A 24,717-nucleotide genomic window follows, 5' to 3' on the forward strand; every position below is an offset into this window, starting at 1 on the left:
TATATGGCCATGTCTGAACTGGGATGGCGGAGTGGGCTAAAGAATGATGATGGATTAAACCCAGATCAGTTGACTGGGGATGACTGCTTGCCATGTTCAACCCTCCGTCCATCATCCCTTTTGGTTTTGCTCAGTTTCACGCCAGAGCGGCAGCCAATGGCTCCCAGGACTGGTTTGAACTGGTCTATGAACAGGGACACCAAATGTGCCCCTCATGAAGACTTGCAGTCGCTGGCAAGCGCATCCACCCAGTCCTAATACACTAAATCCTGTCTGGGAGGTGGTCACACCTCCCTGTGACAGGATGCCTATTGCCCTGCCTTCCCCTGCTCGAGCTTGGCTCAGCAGGAGGTCAGAAATGTGTCTCTGGTCAGCAGCAACCATTTTGTGCTGTCTGGGACTATAAGGCTCGTACCGGGAACACCAGGAGCCCCATGAAGGACGCTACTGAGGGGTGGAATCATACCTCCCACACCAGCTAATGGTGTGGAGGTATGATTCCAACATGTTTGACACCAAACACTATAGGGTTTGTTTCAGCCATTTCAGAGTTGGTCATCAAGCCGTTGCATAATGCAAGGAGTCTATGGCTGCTACACTGACAATCCGGGTGAATGAACTCCGTAGGCTGCAGGGGCGTCCTGCTCATTCAGGGGCACCCTCTCACTTAGAACCAAGCACCCTGCCTTCAGGATTGTAAAGGGCGGCTATAGGGATGACTTATTGTTTTAAGTACAGTGACTCTTAGATATAGTAAACCTATATCTTAAATAAGTGGTGCATACACCAACGTACACAGGCTGCAATGTCAGGCCTGTGGTTCCATTTTGCATGGCCTCTCTTGGGTGGCATAATACATGCTTCAGCCCAAGGGAGGCCTCTGGGATACCTATGCCCTGGGTACATGTGTACCATAAACTAAGGACTGACAAGGATACCCCAGTATCCAATCTGGAGTGTACGTAAGTACATAACAAAATGGTTTAGGGAAAAACAGATAGACTGGGGTCCTGATTAGCAGGATCTCAGTCAGACTAGTCAAAAACCAGATTAGCATCAGGCATAAGTGGGGGTACACATGCAGAAGGATCCTACCTTCGTACACTCCCAACAATGGTCGTTCTTGATCAAAGTCGTGGTGTAAGTCCTACAAGAAAGTGAAGTTGAAGAAGTCAAAGTGATCTTCGATTTTTCTATGCTGGTCCAAGTCAACAGACCTGGCACTGTAGTGTTGGATCTCTAGGCCTCGCTCCATAGTAGAGTCTGTACCAGAGTTGACTCCGCACCTCCCGTAGTTTACCGGAGCTGGAACAACCCCTGCCCAACTGAAGGAGATTCATGAGACTATGTATGCATCTCATATTTGGGTGGTCTGATCTCTCAGGAGTGCATACAGAGCAAGTGGGAGGGGCTCCTACTGGTTTAGCACCAGTGGGTATGCCCTTATCACCAATTGGGCTCCATGAATCCGGTACTGGATCCACAGCAGCACCGCCTGCTTCCTCAGTGCCCGCTCCAGTGCAGTATCGCAGGCCCCATTGTTCTACCAGACTCTGACACGGAGCCATATGGCCATCGTCTGACACCGACTTCGGTGACAACCCCAACCATTTCTTCCGAGCCATAGCCAGTGCCTTTTTCTTTTGACAGGCCTGGAGATGGTGACGATTGAGAGGGGTCAGAGGACCCTATGGATACCATCATCCCCTTGATGACACAGAGGAAAACTGTTATGAGGACCTGGGGGATGCTAGTGGTTTGGACACTACACCAGACACTCGCCGGGTCTCTCTTCCTACCATGGCTACGGAGCAGGGCACCTCATTAGCAATGGTGGTACGGAGGGTGGCTGAGGTCTAGGTCCTTCTGTTGCCCACAGTGGCAGTCAAGACATACATCTTGACAGACGTGATACAGCCGGAATTCGCCCTTCTGAACTCTAAGTCCCATTCAATGAAGCCCTGACAGATGTTCTACTTGGGGCCTGGTACAAGCTCTGCACAGGGGTTCCTGTGCACAACGCAATTGCTCATCACCATCGCCCCAAGCCCAGAGACCCCAGTTTCTTCACCCAGAACCCCACCTCCAAGAGCTTGTTCCAAGTTTCCACTTCCAGGATCAATCCCGGTGCATTCCTTACCACTCCACCAGATAGGGAATCTACAAGGCTGGATACCTTCAGTAAGAGGATTTTCTCTTCCGCCATCCTAGAACTGTGGTTGTTGAACACCAGGTGCCTTTTGGACTGATACTAACACACTGTGTGGGATTCGGTTGTGCAAGTGTTTCCCATGGTCTCGGAGGAGCTTGAGCTATACCCTCTCAAGCAATTGATGATGGGAAAGATGCAGCAAAGTTCACCATTAGATGTGGGCTTGACACAACATCATCGTCAGTGACACTGAGACGCTACGCCTGGCTGAGAACCACTGGCTTCTCAGGGGATGTCCAAGCTTCACTCATTGACATGCCTTCTGAGGGCTCTTGACTCTTTGGTTAGGAGGCAGGCTCAGCATTGGAGCGTTTTAAGGATTGCATAGCTATGGCCCAGTCCTTTGGCATATCCATAACCTCTTGCGAATACCAGTCTGCCTTTAGCCCCTTATGTGGCTACAGTATGGGCTACCAGCTGCATCCTTTCCCACTCAGACACCAAGGCAAAAATGCTTCCCAGCCCTTTCGTAGTCATGAACTCAGTTCCTATAGATCACGTGGGACCATCGGCCAAAGGCAAGGTCAGTTCACCACACCACCGTCAGTCTCAGCCTCCAAACTCCTTTAGGTTGCCCTTATACCACAGCGGGAAGCCTGTGGGGTGGGCAGCATTCACCATCACCTGCCTCACTGTAAGACTCTAACATCAGACAAGTGGGTTTTGCAAATCCATCACCTTTCTGAAAACTCCTCTACCCATGCCTCCCACTTACGACTGGCTAATGGAAGACCATCTCTTCTTGCTCCATCAGGAAGTGTTGGCTCTTTTGGTTAGATGAACCATCGAGAGGGTACCAGCATCAGAAGAAGGTTATGGTTGCTATTCCCAATACTTTCTGGTGCCAAAAAAGGATGGAGGAGGTCATCATATTGTATATCTTCACCATCTCAACTTCTTCCTGAAAAATGAGAAGTTCATGATGCTCACCGTAGAGCAGGTCCTGTCTGCCCTGGACCATGGAGACTGGATGGTAGTGCTTGGAGCTTGAATATTTATTTCCACATCCCTCTCTGGCCTGTTCACAGGCTCTCTCTGCGGTTCACAGCGGGCCAAGAGCACTTCCAGTTTGCTGTACTCCCCTTTGGCCTCACCAGTGCCCCTCGGCTGTTCACTAAAGACATAGTGGTGGTTGTAGCATATCTGCTGAGGTCAGGGGTTCCAGTCTTACCCTATCTCGACGATTGACTGTTAAAGGCAGGCTTACGGCAGGCAGTTTACTACCACCTTCAGACTACAGAGAATCTCTTCCACTAGCCGGGGTTCACTTGCAATGTGCAAAAGTCACACTTGACTTCCTCTCAGATCCTCCCTTTCATCTTTGCCATTCTGGGCATAGTGTAGTTTCTGGCCTATTCTCCTGAATGACGAGTCCAAGATATTCAGGATAGCATACTGATGTTTCAGTCGCTATCTGGATTTGAGTGAGACTGACTCTGATTTGTTGGGCCTCATGGCCTCCTGCTTCCTTCTTGTGACACATGCCCATTGACAAAGGAGGGTTCTGCAATGGGACCTGAAGTTCCAGTGAATCTCTCCAACCTGCTCCAGATCTTGAAGGGTACTGCAAAAGACCTGCAGTAGTGGGTGATAAACCATGATTGGGTCAGCAACAGATCCCTCGCCTTTCCCCAATCAGACCTTAATTATTGACAGATGCGCCACTGCTGTGATGGGGCTGCCATCCAGGAGAGGTGGAGATCAGAGAACTCTGGTCTCTGGCGGAGTCTGGGCTTCACATCATCCTGCTGGAGCTCTAGACAATCCGGTTGGCAATGAAAGCATTTCTTCCTTCGATCAAGGGACAACTAGTACAATTTTTCACAGACGACACCACCGGTATGTGGTACTGCAACAAACAAGCTAAGGAGAGGTAATGGACCCTTTGTCAAGAGGTCCTGCACCTGTGGACATGGCTGGAATGTTCGGGCATTTCCCTGTTGGTTCGACACCTGACTGGCTCTCTGAACACCAGGGTAGATTAACTCAGCCATTGATACCTAGCAGATCATGAATGGCGTTAGAACCCGAAGGTTGTGTGAGGTTTTTTTCTAAAGTGGGTAGAGCCTTGTTTACATCTGTTTGTCACTGCCAGGAACACGCAATGTCAGCAGTTTTGCACCCTGGAGTTTCCAATGCAGTTCTCGCTCAGAGATCCTTTTTATCTTGAGTTAAACTCCGGCCTCTTGTACACATTTCCACCGATGCCACTCTCGCCCAGAGTTCTCCAGAAGATCAGGAATGACCAGGACCAAGTCACTATTTTGGCTCCCAATTGGGCATTGGGAGACTGGTATCCTGAGCTTTTGAGCATGAGCATCGGTCCTCTGTTCAGACTGCCCCATCAGGATGATCTTCTGTCAAAGCAGCAGGGCAGGGTTCTGCACCCGAACCTGTGCACACTCCACCTTTGTGCTTGGAGATTGAGCGGCGATAGTTGACAGCTTTTGATATTCCTTCCAAAGTCTATGATGTTATCTTTGCAGCCAGGGGTCTTTCCAAAAAGATGATTTATAGACCTGCTACTGGAGCAAATTTGTGGTATGATGTGCTTCATAGGATATCGATTATCTTTCTGCTCCCTTATCTCAAATTCTCTTGTTTGTTCAAGGGCTCTGTTCCAGGCACTGTTAATGGTTACTTATCTGCCATTTTGCCATTCATTTATGGTTTCCAGTCCAGACTTCTTTATTCAAGTCACCTGTTGTGACAAGATTCCTCAAAGCCCTGCAACATATTTTTCCTCCCAGGCCCTTCATCATACCCTAATGGGATATTAATTTAGTCCTCACTCTTCTCATAAATGTGCCGGTCAAGCTGCTACAAAACTGTTCACTTCGCATGCTTACCATCAAAGTGGCTTTTCTGGTGGCCATAACATTGGCCGGGGGGGGCAGTGAACTGCAGGCACTTTCTGTGCGCTCTCCTTACATCACCTTGGTTCTACAGATGCGTGCTTCATTTCTCCAAAAGATTGTGATGCCTTTTTGTGTATGGAAGACCATCACCTTAGCTATCTTCTTTGCTCTGCCTCACCCTTATGAAGTAGAGCAGATACTCCATTGTCTGGACCCAAAAAGAATGCCCTTGTTCTATCTAGATCACACAAAAGATGATCAACTCTTTATGGGGAATGTAGGTGCTAAGAAAGGGAAGGTGGTGCAGAAGAGGACTATCTTGTGATGAATAGTGTTCTGCACAAAGATCTGCTACGCTTTTGGCCAAAAGACAACGGCATGAAGGCTTGCGTACTCATTATGCTAGAGCCAAGGCTGTGACCACTGCAGTAGCTCGTGAAGACACTGTCCTAGACATCTGTCAGGCAGCAATGGGGGCATCCTTGCACACGTTCACCAAACACTGCGGCCTGAATGGTCAGGTGGCATACCCAGCTCCAGGGAGGTATTACTTGGATATCTGTTCTAAGGAAAGGAATCTGAGCTAGAAGTCTCTTTAAGATGAACAAGTTAATTACCTTTGGGAACACCTTATCTGATAGAGACTCTATCTAGAAGAAGATTCCTTATAGACTTTCTCATCCTTCCCACTCTGGGACTTATTCACATGGTCACCCTTCTAAGGGCTTTAGCAATACCCACCAGTGTGTCAGCATTCTTCGTGGCTCCCCACTTCTAGTGTTGAAAGTTGTGAAAAGAAACTCGTCATCGCACATGTCACTTCCACTATTTACGATGTGTCACTTCAAGAACTGACAACACTGACAAAGCTGATGCAGGGTGGACAGGGTGGTATAATGGCACTACTTCAGGAATTTCACATAACAAGTAGAACATGCAATTTGCTTAATTTCGGAAGATTATGCTGACATAATAGAATGTTGATCTGTACCTTGTATACTGTCGATGAGAGAGTGTAGTGGTTGAGTTAATCATGCGGAAAATATAAAACAGGGCTTGGTCTGGTTATTCTCCATGTACTTTGACCAAAACTCTGTATATCAGCGTGATCATTGCACCACTATGCGAGAATAGATAGTTAATTGAATTGGATATATATTGATTGTTTTCAGAAATAAATCCATTTCTTTTTACCATAGATTTGTATTTTACTTTTTTCTCGACCATGCTATTTTGCTAACTGGTGCATATCCAAAAAAGGAGGAAAACTAATGGGCATTTTTATGAGAGCCTTGCATCACGTTTGCACAACTCAAAGTAGTACATGTGTGATGCAATGCTCTGAGTCACATTTATGAAGCTGTGTAACGCCACACTGTGTGGTTTTAAGTGGCATCATAAATCTTGGGTAAGGCAATGCAGCACAAATCGCTGCGTTCGCCTTACTCTATGCTTTGGAGGTGTTCCATGGGCATAGCTGTGGGTGTTCCTATTCAACTCCCATGGATTTTGAAGCATTGTCAAATTTAAACGGATTTGCAATCCTTAGAATGTTTCAAAATCTTATGCCTCCCAGGGCAGGCATAACATGGAGAAATATCATTATATCTACTCATTTTTACCTCTTTCTATGTGTGCTGCATTCTGAAGCACACATAGAAGGAGAAAAATGCCTCTATGAATTGTTTTACTGCAGCAATGTACCCTTTCCTGCATAAAAACAAACCTGCCTACAACACAAGCACCTTGCACCATGGAGCAAGTGTGCCTGCGTTGGCGCTAGGCTGCTGAAACGGCACCAGCGCAGGGGAAAGGACTGGAATGCACCTTACTAGATAAATACGTGCACTCCTGCCCTTTCACTTTGACATAGGGCAGCACAGTAAAGTGACTTGCTGTTCTGCCCTACACCAAACCCCATAAAGGAGGCCCTCAGTGATATATTTATTGAGATTTTGAACTGTGTTTGCGTCACAAAAGTGACACAAATCATAGGAAAATCTTTTTCCCCCCAGTTTAGGTTCCAGTGCAAAATCAATTGAAAGTAACGCAAAGCATTGCTGTTAGATATGGGATCTCTAGTTAGCAAAGATCCTAGTCAGTGTAAGTAAGTTACACACCAATGATAACCTGTACTCACCCCCTAGGTAGCTAGCTTGGCACTTAGCCGTCAGGCTTATCCCCTGAAGCATTGTGTAAAGTATTTGTACACATACCATAGTGACACAGTGAAAACACCACAAAAATACTCAATACCAGTTTAGAGAAATAGCCAATATTTATATGAGTAAAACAAGAAAAAAATGATAAAAATACAACATACACAAGTCAAGACATGAATTTGCAAAGATTGAGTGCAGTTATAGCGCTTAGAAACACAATAGCTCTAGTACGGGCTAATTCGACATGCTTGATGTAGTCGGATCCACAAGTTCAGGTCGACCAAGATGGAGTGCGGGCCGGCTGCGTAGTCGTACAGACCGCAGTGCAGTACCTTGTAGACATTGAGAAACAAAGACGTTGCAAGGCGACGTGGAGGAGAAGCATCCCTGAGGCAGTTGCGGCATCAGTTCCTTACTGCTATGCAGGTCATTGATGCGTCAGCGCGCGGGGTTGGGGCATTGCACAATGGAGGTGAGGCATCACTTTAGCAAGTGAGGCGTCGGTTCCTGAAGGTGGTGCAGAGTCATTGAGCCACTGATGCTTGGGGACATTACAAGGCAGAGGCGAGGTGTTGGGGAGGTTGTGGCAAGGTGCCGGTTCCAATGGTGGTGCAGTGTTGATGAAGCATAGAGGTTCAAGCTCTGAGGCGTCGACTTCACAGTGACGATGTCACACCACGAGGCAAAAGATGCTGTGGCAGAGTTGGAGTCAGGTGACACGGACTTTGGTGACATGGTACTCAAGACTCACACGGTGGCGATGCTTCAGAGGCGCTGCGTCAGGACCTGATTTGTGAGTCACGGTCTTTGCATTGAGCAGGGACGATGGCTCCGGTGCAGGCAGCAGCGTGGTGTCGAAGTTACGCTTGAAGTCGAGGTGCTAGTTTATTCTTTTTTAGCACCAAAGCTCACTTCCAAGGGCCCAGGAACTGGATTTGGCAGCATTTGGTAGAGTCAGGATCTCAGCAGAGGATACCTAACTTTGCAGGTGAAGCCTTTGATAGCCCTGCGACTTCCAACAGGAGGCAAGTTCAACTCAAGCCCTTGGAGAAACTTTAGAAATCAGGATGCAGAGAGAAAAGTCCAGTCCTCTCACTCCAGGGCAGAAGCAGGCGGCAACAGGCCAACACAGCAAAGAAAACAGCAAAGAGGCATCACAACAGCTCTTCTTCCTGGCAGAATGTACTCAGTCCGGAAGTATTCAGAGTATATGGTGTCAGAGGTCCTTATACCCATTTCAGCCTATGAAATAGGGAGACTTCAAAGAAAGGCCTTTGTAGTGCACAAGACCCTGTCCTTCCTGGCCCTGGCTCCAGACACACTTCAAGGGGATATGCAGCTCTTTATGGAATCTGCGTAAATCCACAAAATTCCACCCACCCCGCATTCCCCAAAGTCTTCCAATAAAAATGGTACCTCACTTGTGTGGGTAGGCCTAGTGCCCACGACAGGAAACGGACCAAAATGCAACGAGGACACACTATATTTTTACAGTGAAAACTGACCCTTTTTTTGCAAAGTGCCTAGCTGTAGATTTTGAACCCTAGCTCTGCGGGCACCTTGGAAAACCTAGCAAACCTATATATTTTTGAAAACTAGACAACCAGGGGAATCCAGGTTGGGGTGACTTGTGTGGCTCTCACCAGGTTCTGTTACCCAGCATGCCTTGCAAACCTCAAACTTTGTAAAAAAAAAACAATACATTTTCCCCACATTTCTGTGATGGAATGTTCTGGAATCTGCGTTGGTCCACAAACTTCCACCCACCCCGTATTCTCTAAAGTTTTCCGATAAAAATGGTACCTCACTCATGTGGGTGGGTCAAGTACCTGTGACAGGTAAAGGCCCAAAACTTTTTGTGGGGACATCAAAATTACCTATCACAAAATGACCTGGTTTTGCGGGGGGGGGGGGCACCTGGGTTTTTGACCCCGGGCTCAGTGGCCATCTAGGGAAACCTACCAAAGCAAACACAAGGAGATGATGGACGGAGCGCTGAAACTTTTCAGACACTCACCCCCAGTCACAGATCTGGGTTGAATCCATCATCGTTCTTTAGCTCACTCTGCCACCCCAGTTCAGACACAGCTATGTGCAAATCAGTCTTGACCCTGTGCCTCATGGGAACAGTCCAGCAAGAACTGCCAAGCCATGTCTTCCCTGGACCGGAAACAAGCATCCTGGGTCCAGTTTCGGGCTAACAGCCCTCATCAGCCAGGCTAGCTTGAATCCTGTGGCAAAGTGAGCAAGGGACCCACATCTGGGCATGCCCTGCCAACTTAGGGCAAACAAAGCAAACACATGGATATTATGGACGGAGCGCTGAAACTTTTCAGACATTCACCCCCAGTCACAGATCTGTGTTGAATCCATCATCGTTCTTTAGCTCACTTTGCCACTCCAGTACCAAACCCACACATTTCTGAAAACTAGACACCCTGGGGAGTCCAGTGAGGTATGGCTTGCATGGATCCCCAATGTTTCCCTACCAAGAATCCCCTGAGGTGGCAGATAAGAGGCTATTGCCCCAATCTGCCTCCGGGGTGGGGGAGAAAGACTAGCATTTTTCGGGGATTGGGGCATTAGCATGCCTGTTCTGGGCAGGCCTCACCTCTACATATTAAAAAAAAAACAAGAATTTTGATTTTTTTTAACCCTGGTGCCCAGCAAGCTTTCTGCCCCCGAGGCAGCAGATCAGGCTTCTGCCCCATCTGCCTCCTGGGGGGGGGGGGGGGGGGGGGCAGAAAGACTGTGGCATTTTCTGGGGTGACTGGGGGCATTGGCATGCCTGTTCTGGGCAGGCCTCACCTCTACATATTAAAAAAAAAACAAGAATTTTGATTTTTTTTAACCCTGGTGCCCAGCAAGCTTTCTGCCCCCGAGGCAGCAGATCAGGCTTCTGCCCCATCTGCCTCCTGGGGGGGGGGGGGGGGGGGCAGAAAGACTGTGGCATTTTCTGGGGTGACTGGGGGCATTGGCATGCCCATTCTGGGCAGCCCCACCCCAAACTTTGAAGAAAAAAATCCCTGGTTCCTAGTGATCTTTCTGCACCCCGGGGGGAGGGGGGCAGATAAGGGGCTATTGCCCCATCTGCCTCACAGGGGGGGGCAGAAAGACTGTAGCATTTTTTGGGAGGTGGGGCATGGCATGCCCATTCTGGGCATCCCCTAGCTTTATAAAAAAAAATCCCTGGTGCCTAGTAGGCTTTCTGCCCTCCATCATGTGCTACTGCTCCCATCTGCCTCCTAGTGCAGCAGAAAGACTGTGACTTTTTTTTTGGGGGGGGCATTGGCATGTCCATTCTGAGAGCCCCACCCCGAAATTTGGAGGGAAAAAAATCCCTGTTGCCTTGTGGGCCTTCTGCCCCCCCCGGGGGCATATAAGGGGCTATTGCCCCATCTGTCTCCAAAGGGGGCAGAAAGATTGTAGCATTTTTTGGGTGTTTGGGGCATTGGCATGTCCATTCTGGGCAGCCCCCACTGCTACACATATAAAAATAAAATCCCTGGTGCCTAGTGGGCTTTCTGCCCCCCCTGGGGGGCATATCAGGGGCTATTGCCACCATTTGCCTCCTGGGGGGCAGAAAGTCGTTTGCCCTCCTGGGGTGATCCCCAAGCAGGGATCCACTCAGGGGATCCACTAGGGACGGGTACCATTGGAAAGGGGAGAATCTCCCCTTTCCAACAATATCTATCCCAAGAGCACCGAAACATTGAAACTGAAACTAAGTTTCAGTTTTGTTTTCAATGCAATTATGTCAGTGCGCCATGCACGCGATCGTCATTGCATTGAAAATTAAAAAATGGCCTCGGGAGATTGGGGAAGCTCTTCCCCACCTCCTGAGACCAACCAAAAAAAAGGAAGACCCTCTGCTGTCTGCAGCAGAGGGATTTAGTCCCCCTGTACGCATGATGGAATGGTTTTGTCACGTGCACAGGAGCACTGGTACTCATGAGGGAACCATTCCATCATGAGCACCGAAAAGGTTAAAAACCAACTTCACTAAAATATTTAAATTGTGAGTCCAGAGACACCAACCTCCCATCTTCTATCTGCTCCCAATTGGAAGATACACTTGTAAAGTGTTACACGGCACCTCCAATGCTAACTTATGGGAGAGATAGGCCTTGCTGTAGTTAAAAATGTGCAGTTTTTCACTACCAGGACATGTAAAAATCCAAAGTACATGTCCTGCATTTTAAATACAATGCACCCTGCCCATGGGCCTACCTATAGCCTACCTTTAAGGATGCCTTACATGTAATAAAAGGGAAAGTTTGGGCCTGGCAAGTAGGTGAACTTGCCAGGTCGACCTGGCAGTTCCAGACTGCACCCACAGGCTGTACAGTGGCAGGCTTGAGACCTGTTTGAAAGGTACTGTGCTGCAGTCCTACTAGTAGTATTTGATGTACAGGCCCTGGGCACACACAGTGCACTGAACTAGGTACTTATTAGTAAATCAATTATATCAGTCATGGAGAAACCAAATGCCATAACAATGCAGACACAGAGCACATTCACTTTAGCACTGGTCAGCTGTTGTAAAGTGCCCAGAGTCCTAAAACCAGCAAAAACGAAGTTCAGCACACAGTCAAAAACAGGAGGTTAGAGGCAAAATGACGGAAACCACGGCAAAAGATGCCAGGTCTAATAAGCGCATGGATGCTTTGCATTACTTTGCGCCAACGGTGGAGTTCCATGGGTGGTGCATGGGCATTTCCATGCAACCACACAAGGTTTTTGATGCAAAGACCTATATACTAAAAAAAGTAGGAGGGTTTTACATAAAAAAAATAACTCCCATTTCAAATAGGCTTTTCAGTCTCCTTTCTTGTCTGAATTTGCTTGCGTGCTGCACTGTTATACACACATACAAAGTGGGAAAAGTATTAAAGTTAGTCTCCCCATTGTGGGGCATATTTATGAAAGGGGTTGCATCAAGCCTGCACCACACCACATGGTGCAAGTGCGACGCAAGGCCAAGATGTGATTTATGAAGCCATGCAAGGCCACTTTGCGCAGCCCTCAGTGGGTCCATAAATCTGGGAGAACACAACGCATCTTAAAATCGCTGTGTTGCGTTACTCTGCCCTGGGAAGTCATTCCATGGGTGTGGCATGGGTGTTCACACTCACCTTCCCAGGTTTTTGACCCATTCGCAGATATACCAAAAGTGGTAGACCAGGAATGCGCCAAAAAGGCACGCCTTCTCAAGGGAGGCGTAATGAGGAGACATATCGTTATTTCTCCCTCTTTCTATGTGTAATGCATTCTTCAGTACACATAGACAGAGGAATATGCCTCTCAGGATTGTTATTGTGAGGAAGGTGCCCCTTCCTGCACAAAAACAATCCTGCATGGAAAACAGGCAACCTTGCACCGCGGTCCAAAGATACCTGCGTTGGTGCTAGGCAGACAAAACGGTGCCAGCGCAGGGATAAAGGCAGGAATGTGCCGTATTCTTTTAAATATGGCGCATTCCTGCCCTTTCCCTGTCACGCAGCACAGCCAAGTGACTTGCTGCGCTGTATGACTTTCTAATAAATATACCCCTGTATTTTGTACTGGAAGGAAAGCGGAAAACACCTCAATTGATAATTTTTGTGCAGGAAGGTGTGCCTTCCGGCACAAAAACAATTCTGCCAACAACAATGGAGCAAGGGTGCTTGCGTTGGTGCTAGGCACCAATTTGTGTGCGCATTCAGGCAGAAAGAACAGGAATCCGCTATATTTCATAAAAAGGTGCATTCTTGTCCTTTCCCTTTGACGCAGGATAGCGCAGCAAAACGACTCAGGTGCCGCCCTACGCCAAAAGTCGTAAATGAGGCCCTAAATTTCCAAACCTTGCCGGTTACATTTTCCGATGATTTTATTTTTACCTGACCTATTCGACTTGGTTCCATGTTTCCTCAGTCTGTTTCTGCACTGTCACAATTTGCACAGCTTAAATTTCATCTGCACTTTGCGCTGATCACCGGTAGGAGGCGAAGCAGCACCACATTTAGGAAGTCTCTGTGACGGCCTTGAAAAAAAGTGCTGAATAAACGTTCCAGGATCACAGAGCAGGAGTTTCTTAAATTCAGAATTATATAAAGATAGACAACAAGCATAATACGATCCAGCTAACAATTAAATGTTAGTATATTTTAATGGTTTCGAAATGTAACTGCCTAGTTTTTAAACATGTTCATTAAATTAGTGTCACATCACATCACCATATGACATCTTGTCGCCACAGCACCATTGTACTAATTATCAGAGATTAAGATGAAAAGGGGAGTGAGTGAGACGGGATCCCTGCTTCTTCAACAATTAGGGAGCCCTCTCATTGTTTTTGATAATAGATAAAAATCGATTCAGAGGCTGTGCTCAGCTGGTGTAGGCTGCCAGATTGGGGCTCTGCCACATGGATAATTTGCTTTATCACATTACCACAAGCAAAGATCCTTTTTAGATCTGTTTAGCAGCACGGCTGTCTAAAAGACATTGGGGCAGATTTACAACAAAGTAACGCAGCACGGTGCAGCAAGTCATTTTGCTGCGCCGTGCTGCGTTAGGGGCATATTATCAAGCACGGCGTTATAATTATCGCCGCTTTAGTGGCAGAAAACTGCTGCTAAAGCGGCGATAATGAGCTTGATAATATGCTCTATGGAATTCCAATTGAAGCTCATGTTAGATGTGAAGGACATCTAACATGGGCTTCAATTGGAATTCCATAGAGCATATTATCAAGCCCATTATCGCCGCTTTAGCAGCAGTTTTCTGCCGCTAAAGCGGCGATAATTATAACGCCGTTTCTTGATAATATGCCCCTTAGTTTGGAAAGCACAGAGATGCGACATATTTTCAAGAATATGTCGCATCTCTGTGCTTCACCTGCTCTGGCGCACAAACTGCAGCCATGCGCCGGCGCAGGCACCCTTGCACCATGATGCAAGGATGCCTGCATCATGGGGAGATTGTTTTTGTGCAGGAAGGGACACCTACCTGCACAAAAACAATCAGAGGAGGCTTTTTCCTCTTTCAATGTGTGCTGTAGAATGCAGCATGCATTGAAAGAGGAAAAACAAGGAGAAATGAAAACATTTCTCCTCGTTGCGCCTCGCTACACGTAGCATTCACACACATCTCCAGATTTACGATTTCTCGTAAATCTGGAGATGTGTCTTGTTCCCGGGGTGTTGCGTGGGAACACCCACAGCAACACCCATGGAACGCCCCTTCCACGCACAGTGATGCGTGTGAAGGGGTCATATTTACGAGGAGAGGAAAAGTCACACAGGGTGGCTTTTCCTCTCCTTGTAAATATGGAGGAGCCCCCTGTGCCACCAGTACGTCACGAAAAGTGATGTAGTGGTGGCGCAGGGGGCTTGTAAATCTGCCCCCTTGTTCTCCAATTTACATAGGGCCAGATTTACAATAACTGGCGCATCCCTGCATATCAGCAGGGATGCGCCAGTTATGTTGTGTCACGGCTCCGCCACCATGGATGCGCCGCATTTACAATGCAGCGCACCATGGGGCAAAAACGGGAAGATGCGTGACGCATCTGTGCCGTAAAGGCGGCGCATTGCTGGAGTTGCGTCGCAAGCGCGACGCAGCTCCAGCAAGGCTCTGGGGTGCCCTATCTCCACAATGCTGCGTCAATCCTTACGCCTGCTTCAAGCAGGCGCAGGGTTTTGACGCAGCATGGGTTCAAAAGTGACTGAGTGAAATCTTGTAGATTTCACTCAGCCACTTTTAGGAGGCGTTCCTGCGACGGAAGGCCCCCCCCTGCACTGGAACGCCTACTTCTGGCGCATGGCTTTACAACGTGACGCATCTCCCAGATGCGTCACGTTGTAAATACCCCGCAGCCTGGCGCTTGTTTTGCGCCGCCGCTGCGTCACAAAAGTGACGCAACGGCGGCATAAAAGTGGCGCAAGTCTGATATAAATCTGCCCCATATAGTGGATTTTGACTCCACCCAGGGGAGTATATCCCTCTCACCTAATGCTGTTCTGTTTTGTGTATCATTCCACATCCTATGAGGTGCTTTCATTGCAATGCATGAGTGACTATTTTGGATCTCAAAGGTACACTGAATCCACATGCATGAAATTATTTATCTAATAAATGAATGATAGAAAACAATCCTTTCTTGGGTATTTATGTTTGTTTTTTCACTGCAGCAGGATTTAGGCAGGACTCATGCACATTTTCTCTGACTGGCTTCCCCAGTATGCTATCCCCTCGGTGTCTTTCCAAATGACTTTCCATTTACGTTTATTTTTCGTTCATTGTTCCTCTCTATGAATTTCTTGTCGTTTTTGCCACCAGTTTCTCCCCCCTCTGTCTCTTTCATATTGAATCACAATTTGCATGGATTTCCAATTGTTTTAGCCTGGCCAAAGCCAATAGTTCTGCTTTAATGGGCTAACACATGCAACTGCTCATGCACTTTAAAGTCAGACCTATTGCCTTTGGTAACACTTGGGGGCATATTATGGAGGACGGCGTTAAAATCATCGCCAGTTTAGCGGCAGAAAACTGCCGCAAAAGTGGCGATAATGGGCTTGATAATATGCCCTGGAGAATTCCAGTAGAAGCCCATGTTCACACCAGAACATGGACTTCTATTGGAATTCTCAAGGACATATTATCAAGCCCATTATTGCCGCTGTAGCGGCAGTTTTATGCCGCTAAACCAGCGATAATTTTTAACGCTGTCCTTGATAATATGCCCCTTATTTCCTTAATTAATAAAACTGTGAGGTAATGTTATGAATGAGAATGCACGTCATCAGCTGCCATTATTGTCTATAGCTCTCTGCTGCATTCAGGGTAAGATGGCCTTCTGAGCAATGTGGGTGAGCCACCACCGCATATTGCATTTCCGTAGGACACTTCCATTCTCTTTTTCAACAGACACATCCAGAGCTTTAAGTGGGCCGGGTCCAAATGCAGATTAAGGAGTGGCGCACATTTACATTTCTTTCAGGCAAGGAGGCACCCTGGCATGATGGCTTGTTTAACTGTCTGCCCCTCCCTCGGTTACACAGCGCAGTAGACTCCCTGCCTTACACTTCAGTTGAAGCATTTCAATTCTAGGAATTGAACCCTCCCCGGATGGCTGCCTTTTCATAAAAAAGTAGGGGAGTTGTCTTTCTTACATTTAAAAAAGCAAGGGGAAGTCGTTCCCCTCAGATTCCGCCCACTTCGATCACTGGATGCTATGTCAGAACTAGGCAAAATAATAGTCGGGTGGCACACTATGCTAAGCACAGATTTTTAGTTGACATGTTTTTAAAACAAGACTTTAATTACATCGGCGACACACCCCTTAGAGAGAACCCGCAGTTTTTTCATTCCACTTACAGCCCTGGACACATCCCTCTCGAGCTTCGGCAAATGGTCTTACAGATGGTTTACCGGACATTCACCTGACTTCTGCACAACTGGACATATTTTATGACGCGCTAATCAGTGCTGAAGGGTCACTTGGCACTATATAACATAATTGCTTTACTACAGTAAAAGTCAATATTTATGCTTATCTACAGCTGATATTTGCTGCTGCCAAACAGCAGTGATAAGGTCACAATGCACAACAGCATAGTGTTACAAATATGATATAAAACACCAAATAAGATTCTGGTGCAAAATAGCATGGCACTGAGGGGCATATTCTCAAGAACGTATGATAACCATCGCAAAAGTTACTTAACGCAACCATCAACATCGCAGTCTATTGCGGGAAATTTACGCCGTGTTTACCAAGTATTCACAACACGGAGGTACCATGCGATAGTCCCCAGATAACGCGTCAACTGACCGCGTTAAAATCAATGCCACGCCACAAAAATGCGAAACACGAATGCAAGAAAAGCTGCGATGAGGCCAATCGCGATACCAAAATCAGCGAAAAGCAGCTACAGGCCTGCAATTCACACACGTCAGGCGGGTACAATCACCATAAATGTAGAAAAAAACAGACAAACAAATGCCAAACAACAGCGAAGAACAATGGACGTTGCCGGAGCAAGTACGGCGGAGAACCAGAACGCCACAATCCCCCCGGAGGACCAGCCTGGGACTTCGGGGTCAGAGAAGGGCAAAGACAAGAAGAGTAGGAAGAAGCGGTTCCGTCCGCAGTAAAACAGGATCCTGATAACAGAGGTGGTAGAACACCATCAGCAACTGTTCGTCACCTCCACTTTGTCATTGGCAACAACAAAAGGACTATGGCAGTCCATTGTGGACAAGGTGAATGCAGTTGGAGTGCTAAAGAGGACAATGGACGACGTCAAGAGGCGCTGGAATGATGTCAAGCGCAAAACCAAGCTGAAACTCGCCAACAACCGGAAGGCAGCAATGCAGACTGGAGGTGGGAGCCCAGCACCACAGGAGGAGCTGGACAACATGGAGGACATGGTGTTCACAGTCATCGGTGGGGAGACGGTGGCAGGAGTTGGGGGCCCGCACACTGCTCAACAGAACCGGACACAACAGCAACAGGGTGAGTAACGACCAGGGCCTGGGGGACGGGGGGAGATGGGCACAATGGCACACATGCACAATTAAGTAAAGCACATCTGCGGACAAACCATGCCCCAGACCACCAACTCCCACCAAGAGACCAATGTACCCAAGTATGCAACATGTCAGAACTGTACAAGCACAGAAGTCAAAGGCACACCGCATGAAAGGGATAAGAGGCAGCAAAATCAGAGCTGCAGGGGCGACTCACCCAAATGCAGCACACATATATTACATGCATAGCACATCAACATTGACAATGATGTGACACAATCTACAAAACACCTACAACAGAACACAGGACACAACTGGTGCCGCTTGGGTGCAGACACTGGCCAATCACATTTGGCATTGCAGGGAAATGTGAGTTGATAATGTACAAGTACAAACACACACACGTCTGTTTTCAAAATGTCCACTCTCCCCCCTCAAATAGGCAGCTCCTCCCAAACAGCCACAATGTACTCAGTCATGCTGTCTGTATGAAAACATGTACAATGCAACAACATACATGTGGACACATTGTTAATCTGCATCTCCCCTTCATATTGCATAGGGAGAATCAACACCTCCTGCAGAGCAACCCGACCCTCTCTTCTCTGATGACGAAGAGGTCCACCACAGCTTCGACTCCGACACACTCCAACTTCTCGTGGACAGCCTACGCAGCCTACTTCCAGGAGCTGAGCAGCCCAGCTGCTAAGAGGAGACCCCACCCCCTGCACAGACCACACAGCAGGCAGCCCCCACCACCATGGCTGCCTCCCAAGTCCCCCACGAACAACACATGGCCTTCCAACGCTGTGTTTTGGGGTGCCAGGAGAATCTGGCTGAACAGGTGCGGGTGTGCTTCGACCGCATGGCAGACAAACTAGATGCCATACGTGGGTGTCTAAGTCCCATCAGGAACCACTCACGGTCCCTAACGGACACCCACAGTCCTCTCCATGCTCTCCAATGGACCATGGCTGACAACGCTGGAACTCTGACTCAGAGAATAGAACAACTGTCCAGTCAGAGTGGCTCTAGCGATGTCACACGGGAGTTGGGAAACATGCAGAGGTTAGTGGAGAGCATGGAGCGGGCGAATGTGGAAAGTGCAGCTGCCACGGCTGCACACCAGCGAGTGGTAGCTGGGTTCCTCAATGACCTCAAGACCATCCTCATTGCATTGCTGCCACAAGACCTGGCGCTGATGCATGCTGTTGATACCACTACATCCACATCTCCGCCCCCTGGAGTGTCAGTGCCACACAGTGTGGCAGACCTTCCACCTCTGGCCACTGATGTGTCACTGCCACACAGTGCTGGAGACAGAACACCACCACCCACACATGTGGCACATGAAACTGCAGAGGACAAAGATGCGGATTAATCTGCCATTGTGGTAAGAAGGATGCAGTAGCATGCATCTCCGCCATAGGGCCAGCTTCAGCTTGGTTCTGCCCTCTGCATCTTCACCTTCCACTGTCCCCCAATGCACTCTGAGACACTCACCTTGGACCTCGGCATGGACTGTTTGATCGCCAATGACACAGCAATCAGACTGTGGACTGAACTCTTCCTTTGGACTTGTCATTCCCTAAAGGACCCTGGCTGGCCCTCCATGGGCCAACATCATCACGTGTGGTTTGCATGACCCTGTACTGCTCCAGATACAACACGCCACTGAATGTGCATTAAACATTCATATTCACACAGATGTGTCACGTCTATGGTCTTTCAAGTGTGGAAGTATGGATGAATGTAGGCTCACTGGACTCCTCTTACGTCCATGTGGCTCATGTCGTAGAACAGGGGTCACAGGGTGACACATTGCCGAATGCGGTCTGGGTGGCGCTGACGCAGACGCATGAGTTACTTCTTTGTCCAGCCCAGTACGGAACCACTCCCAGGGCCCTGGGGTCATTCACAAACCTTTCCGCTGGACTGGCATAAGCCAGGCCAGCCCACTCCGCTTACGCTCACAGGGGGGGGGGGCGGCAAATTCTACATGTCCCATGTCTTCCCTGTAGTGATCTGCTGCTCACAGATCTAGTTGTCAGCATACCACAGCCACTCCCTAATGGCTAGTTTAACACCCACACCACACCCATCCAGCACACACGTCACAGGACATGTGACCCTGCCAATAAAAAGGGCGGGGCGCACGTGCTCGACGACATTTGTACTCTCCATCTGGGTGCATCTGTGTGGTGTTAATGTAGGCATGAGGGCCTCGAACCCTGCATCATCACATTCCCCAGGCTCGGAGGTGACATGATGGCGTCCGCAACATGATACCCAATCATACAGGGTCCATGACTGTGGGGCACAGACTTGGTGGCACCGGATACATTGCGCCTGGCACAGGCACACCGCCACGGGACGGTGACTTTGGGTGCACTGAGGTAGGGGAACCTTAAGTGCTGAGCGGGTGTGCAGCCTGCGATGATGCCCTGTCCCGGCAGTCCGGACTACTTAGGATCTGTGTGCCCTGCTGGACCGCAGTGTAGGCCTGAGCCAGCGGGCAGCGCGGGTCTACCGTCACTTGGCGTCCTATCCCGGATCACAGAGTTAGCGGCACCTCAAGGGCTGAGCGGGTGTGCAGCCTGTGATGATGCTGAGTGCACTAGTATGTCCTCTGCCATGGCGAAATCAAGACCCAGAATCAAATGTGAGACCTTATGGCCTGCGGATCGGGGTTGCATGATGTGGAGGGCGCCATGTCCGCGGGCCCCGGGCATGTGGCTTGCAGCGGCATGTGGCGGGCCCTCATTGCTACACGCCAAGGGAAGAAGGCGAGCAGTGATGCCTGGGTGCACAGGGGCGGGCATGCACCGCTGGGCAGGGGGAGGGGCTGGGGTGCATCTGCCTGGGTGCGCAGGGGCAGGCATGCAGCGCTGAGCGGCGGGAGGGGTTGGGGTGCATCTACCTGGGTGCGCACGGGCAGGCATGCAACACTGGGTGGCGGGAGGGGTTGGGGTGCATCTGCCTGGGTGCGCTGGGGTGGACAGACGATGATTTCTTGTGCAATTGTATGTACTTTGCTATTCATGTATCTGGACTCTGTTTCAGATGACGGATCTGTTTCAGATGTGTGACCTGGTGAACTGCAATACATACTGGCATGTGGTTGGAGACACACCGGTGGTAGCAGGTGAGCGGTGTGACCTGGGTGTGCATTGTTGGCACTCTCTCTCCCTGTCCATCTCTTCTGTTGTCTGTGTCTCGCTCCCCTCTCTGTCTGTCTTTCTCTCGCTCCCCGTCTGTGTCTGTCTTTCCCTCGCTGCTCCTCTCTGTCCGTTTTTCACTCGCTCCCCCTCTCTGTCCGACTTTCTCTCGCTCCTTCTCTTTCTCTCTCTCTCCTTCGCTCTCTCTCTGTCCTTTGATGTGCGCAAGACACACCTTCTCATTATGATTTTTGTCTTGCAGGCTGTGACCTACAGATTGTCCCGAGGGGAGCCACCATATGTCTTCATTTCTGATCTGTGTTTGTTTGAATACATTTTCATTGGTTACATCGAAGGTGAATGTGTGATGCTCATTTTTGTGACAACGCATGCATGTCACCAAATGTGATTGTGCGACATCAGGTGGATTATTTGGTACATGATTCCGTGTAGTTGATGTGGCATGTCTTTGGCCGGGGGGGCCCGGGGAGGGGGGGATCCTGATGGTGGTGGCAGTGAGTGTTGTGGCCTTGTTGGGGCTCTGAACTGCATGATCAGTGGCACAATGGCATCTGTTGCCCTTTAGGTGTGGCTCTGGGCTGGGCTCAATTTTGTGGTGCAGGCTGTTGTCCGACTTTGCACCAGGTCAGAGCAGGTGTGAATTTCCTGCTGCTAACGCGCCTTTTCGCCTATGTGGCTGGTCGTTGAGAATGTTGTGGAGTGGTATTTTCACGGCTTTTTCACGGGAACGCCTATTCTGCATCTCATTAGCGATAGTTGCCGGGGTCATCTGTGGCAATGTTTTTTGTGGCCGCTATTGCCGGTAAACTGGTGTTATGGGCTGTTAACACCAGCTTGTGAATGGGGTGATAAATTTATCGCAATATAGGCTGCAATAAAGTGCCGTTAACTCGGCGGTACCTCCTTGAGAATATGCCCCTATTTTGCACTCGTGTAGCACGGTGCTACATGGCATTTTAGTGCAAAATAGCATAATAAAGTGTTACAAACATGTAACATGGTGCTAAACAGTACTGCAGTGCAAAATCTCCCAGGACAAGAAATAATTAGCACTAGGCTGTTAATGGAATTCAGTTCATAGGGGGTCATCACAGTGGCCGGGAAATCCAATTGGGGCTAGTAACAGGCGTTACTGGCCTCGTTGGGAAAACAAGTTCTCTGAACCAGGATTGCTTCATCCAGCGTGGTGCTCCCAGCTAGCACACCCCGTCAACTCCCCCTTCCCCCCCGGAGCTAGCCGAGCTGTTTGCCAGGCCTGTTTCGGTTCCCAGTCTGACCGTTTCCCTATTGCACCTGTAAATGCCCAGTTTCACGGATCGACACATGATTTCACAATATTTTCCTCTGTTTGAGGAGAGTGAGAAAATGCCGTCCGATAGGATCCTTCGAGAGGTAGTAGTTCAGCGTTTCCTTAACTTCTTTGGGGCAGAGTTACAAGCCCCTTGCGCCACTTTTGCGTCACTTTTCCCATGTTAAAAATAATGCAAAAGTGGCTCAAGGGGCTTGTAAATCTGCCCCTTTTTTAAAAAGCAATGTAATAACCTTTCAGTAGTCTATTCAGTGAGTCTTGGCCCTACACATGGGTCTCACCCCTCCAGACTTGTCACCAGCTGCTCACCTTCTTCTGTCACCCTCACTTTGAACCTAGAACATAAAGTTAAAATTATCGCCGGTTTAGCAGCAGAAAACTGCCGCTGAAGCGGCGATAATGGGCTTTATAATATGCCCTGGAGAATTCCAATAGAAGCCCATGTTCACACCAGAACATGGGCTTCGATGGGAATTCTCAAGGGCATATTATCAAGCCCATTATCGCCGCTTAAGCGGCAGTTTTCTGCCGATAAACCGGCGATAATTTGTAACGCCGTCCTTGATAATATGCCCCTGTATCCTTCATCCCACTTTAAAAAAAAATCATTTTAAAAGAGTTTCTTCAGTTAATAAAAAGAATTTACGTAATCCATACACAGTGATCTTTCAAAATTGTAAGTGTAGCACGGATTGATTAGCGTATTGTCAACTAAAAAGAACGTTGTTTTCCTTGCCCTGATGAAAACTAGGCCGCGTCAGCAAGAGACGCTGGGTTTATTGGAAACAACTGCCAGTATTCAGGTCTGTGATAAAGCAACAAAACATTAACAACAAGATGACGAGACAGAGAGAAGGGAACATTCTATTCTACTTCCGAAGTTTATACAGAGTAGCACACATTCCTTACAGTCGGAGACTTGCTAATTAAATCTAATTTGGAGCCTTGCCTGCATGTGTGCCTCATTTGTCTGACTCATTCTGCCTATATTTGCATGGTTGTATGGCAGAAGCACACACTGGCTGAACTACGCATGCTTCTACAATGCGGCCCCAGCAACAAATGCATTTTTATCACGCATTCCTTTAACATGCATGCCTTTACCATGCAAGCCTTTACAACAAATTTCCTTGTTAGGCATGTTTGCTAAAGGTATATGTGTGGTAAATTACCACTACCCCGAGCCACCCTCCCTGCCCTAAAATCCTATCCCCCTATATTTGCCTCCCACACACTGAGACCTAAAACCAACTCGCCTTGCCCTTAAAACTAGCCCTTTCCCTCCCCCTCCCTGAAGCCTAAAACCCTGCCCCTATGAAAAACTACATCAGCCCCCACGCTCTGAGCCCTAAAACTTACCCCTGCCCTGCTCTTAAAACTACCCCTGCCCCTTCCCCCACCCAGAGGCCTATAACCCTGCCCCCATTAAAATAACTACCCCAACCCCCACACCCTGAGCCCTAAAACCGCCCCACCCCTAAAAACGATCCCCACCCTATAAAACGACTCCTACCCACCCCGCCCTGAACCCTAAAATGTCTGCCCCCTTTTAAAAAGACTACTCCAACTCCCCCGCCCTGAGCTCTAAAACCAACCCCAACCCTAAAAACTACCCTCCCAACCCCACCCCAACCCTTAAAATAACCACAACCCCGCCCCTCGTCCTGAGCCCTAAAACCCTGCCCCTCTTCCAAAAACTATCCGACTCCCGCTCTGAGCCCTAAAACCGACCACAATCCTAAAAAATACCCCCAAACCCAGCGCCTGCCCAACTTACCTTTCCACGTCCAGAGCTTCCTGGTCCGATGTTTCCCGTTCCTTTACCCGCTCATTCGGACACTAGACTGGTATCTGCCTTAGCCACGCATGTGCATGGTTCAGGCAGATGTGTTGTTCTGGCAAGTGTTGTTACGCTTGCAGGGAAACGGCACGCGTGTCTCAGCCCGCCTTGTAAAGGCCATTTCCCTTTCCTACATAAATTTACTTGCTAGCCTTATATGCAGCCTTATTGCTGCCTTGCATCTTTTAGGGATACATGTGCTTGCATGACAAGGAATGCAGTGCCATCCTGCCCCTAGTTGAGCTTTTTGGGACTACCCTGTGGGCTTGACAATCTGGTGGTCCAAGTTTTGTTGACTTTGCCCAACAGATCACCAGCCTTGGCTAGCTTGGGCATACATCCATATTGCACCCCACCCCTATCCAAGGATATCTGTTTCTCCATCATTCTAGGTTGAGGGGAGTTGGACACTTGGTACCTACTGGTTCTAGCTTGAGTGTGCATGCCTTTAACCTGTGTCCTTGATGGGGAGTAAGTCTAGCGCCATTCTCTGCTATAATAACATCAAGTTCCAACTACTGTGGTCCTTACTTCCTCTGTGCGTGAACTGTATGCATTGTGAGTCCAATGGGAGACCGTGGGCAGTAAGAATGGCGTCCTTGGCAGACATGGTGAAAGTTTCACAAAATAGCAGAGACCTTC

General features: G+C 48.6%; 1 long non-coding RNA gene across 1 annotated transcript in view; it reads left to right on the top strand.

Moving 5' to 3' along the window:
* Positions 1-24,717, top strand: part of LOC146820809 (uncharacterized) — a 144,682-nt gene that overhangs the window by 98,524 nt on the left and 21,441 nt on the right. Inside the window, exons 2-3 of the long non-coding RNA XR_014962626.1 lie at positions 20,811-20,892; positions 21,168-21,261. This is a non-coding gene — a long non-coding RNA (uncharacterized LOC146820809). The remainder of the gene's footprint in view (positions 1-20,810; positions 20,893-21,167; positions 21,262-24,717) is intronic.

Source organism: Triturus cristatus, chromosome 6, assembly GCF_964204655.1.
Source record: "Triturus cristatus chromosome 6, aTriCri1.1, whole genome shotgun sequence".
In the NCBI taxonomy this organism is placed as follows: domain Eukaryota; kingdom Metazoa; phylum Chordata; class Amphibia; order Caudata; family Salamandridae; genus Triturus; species Triturus cristatus.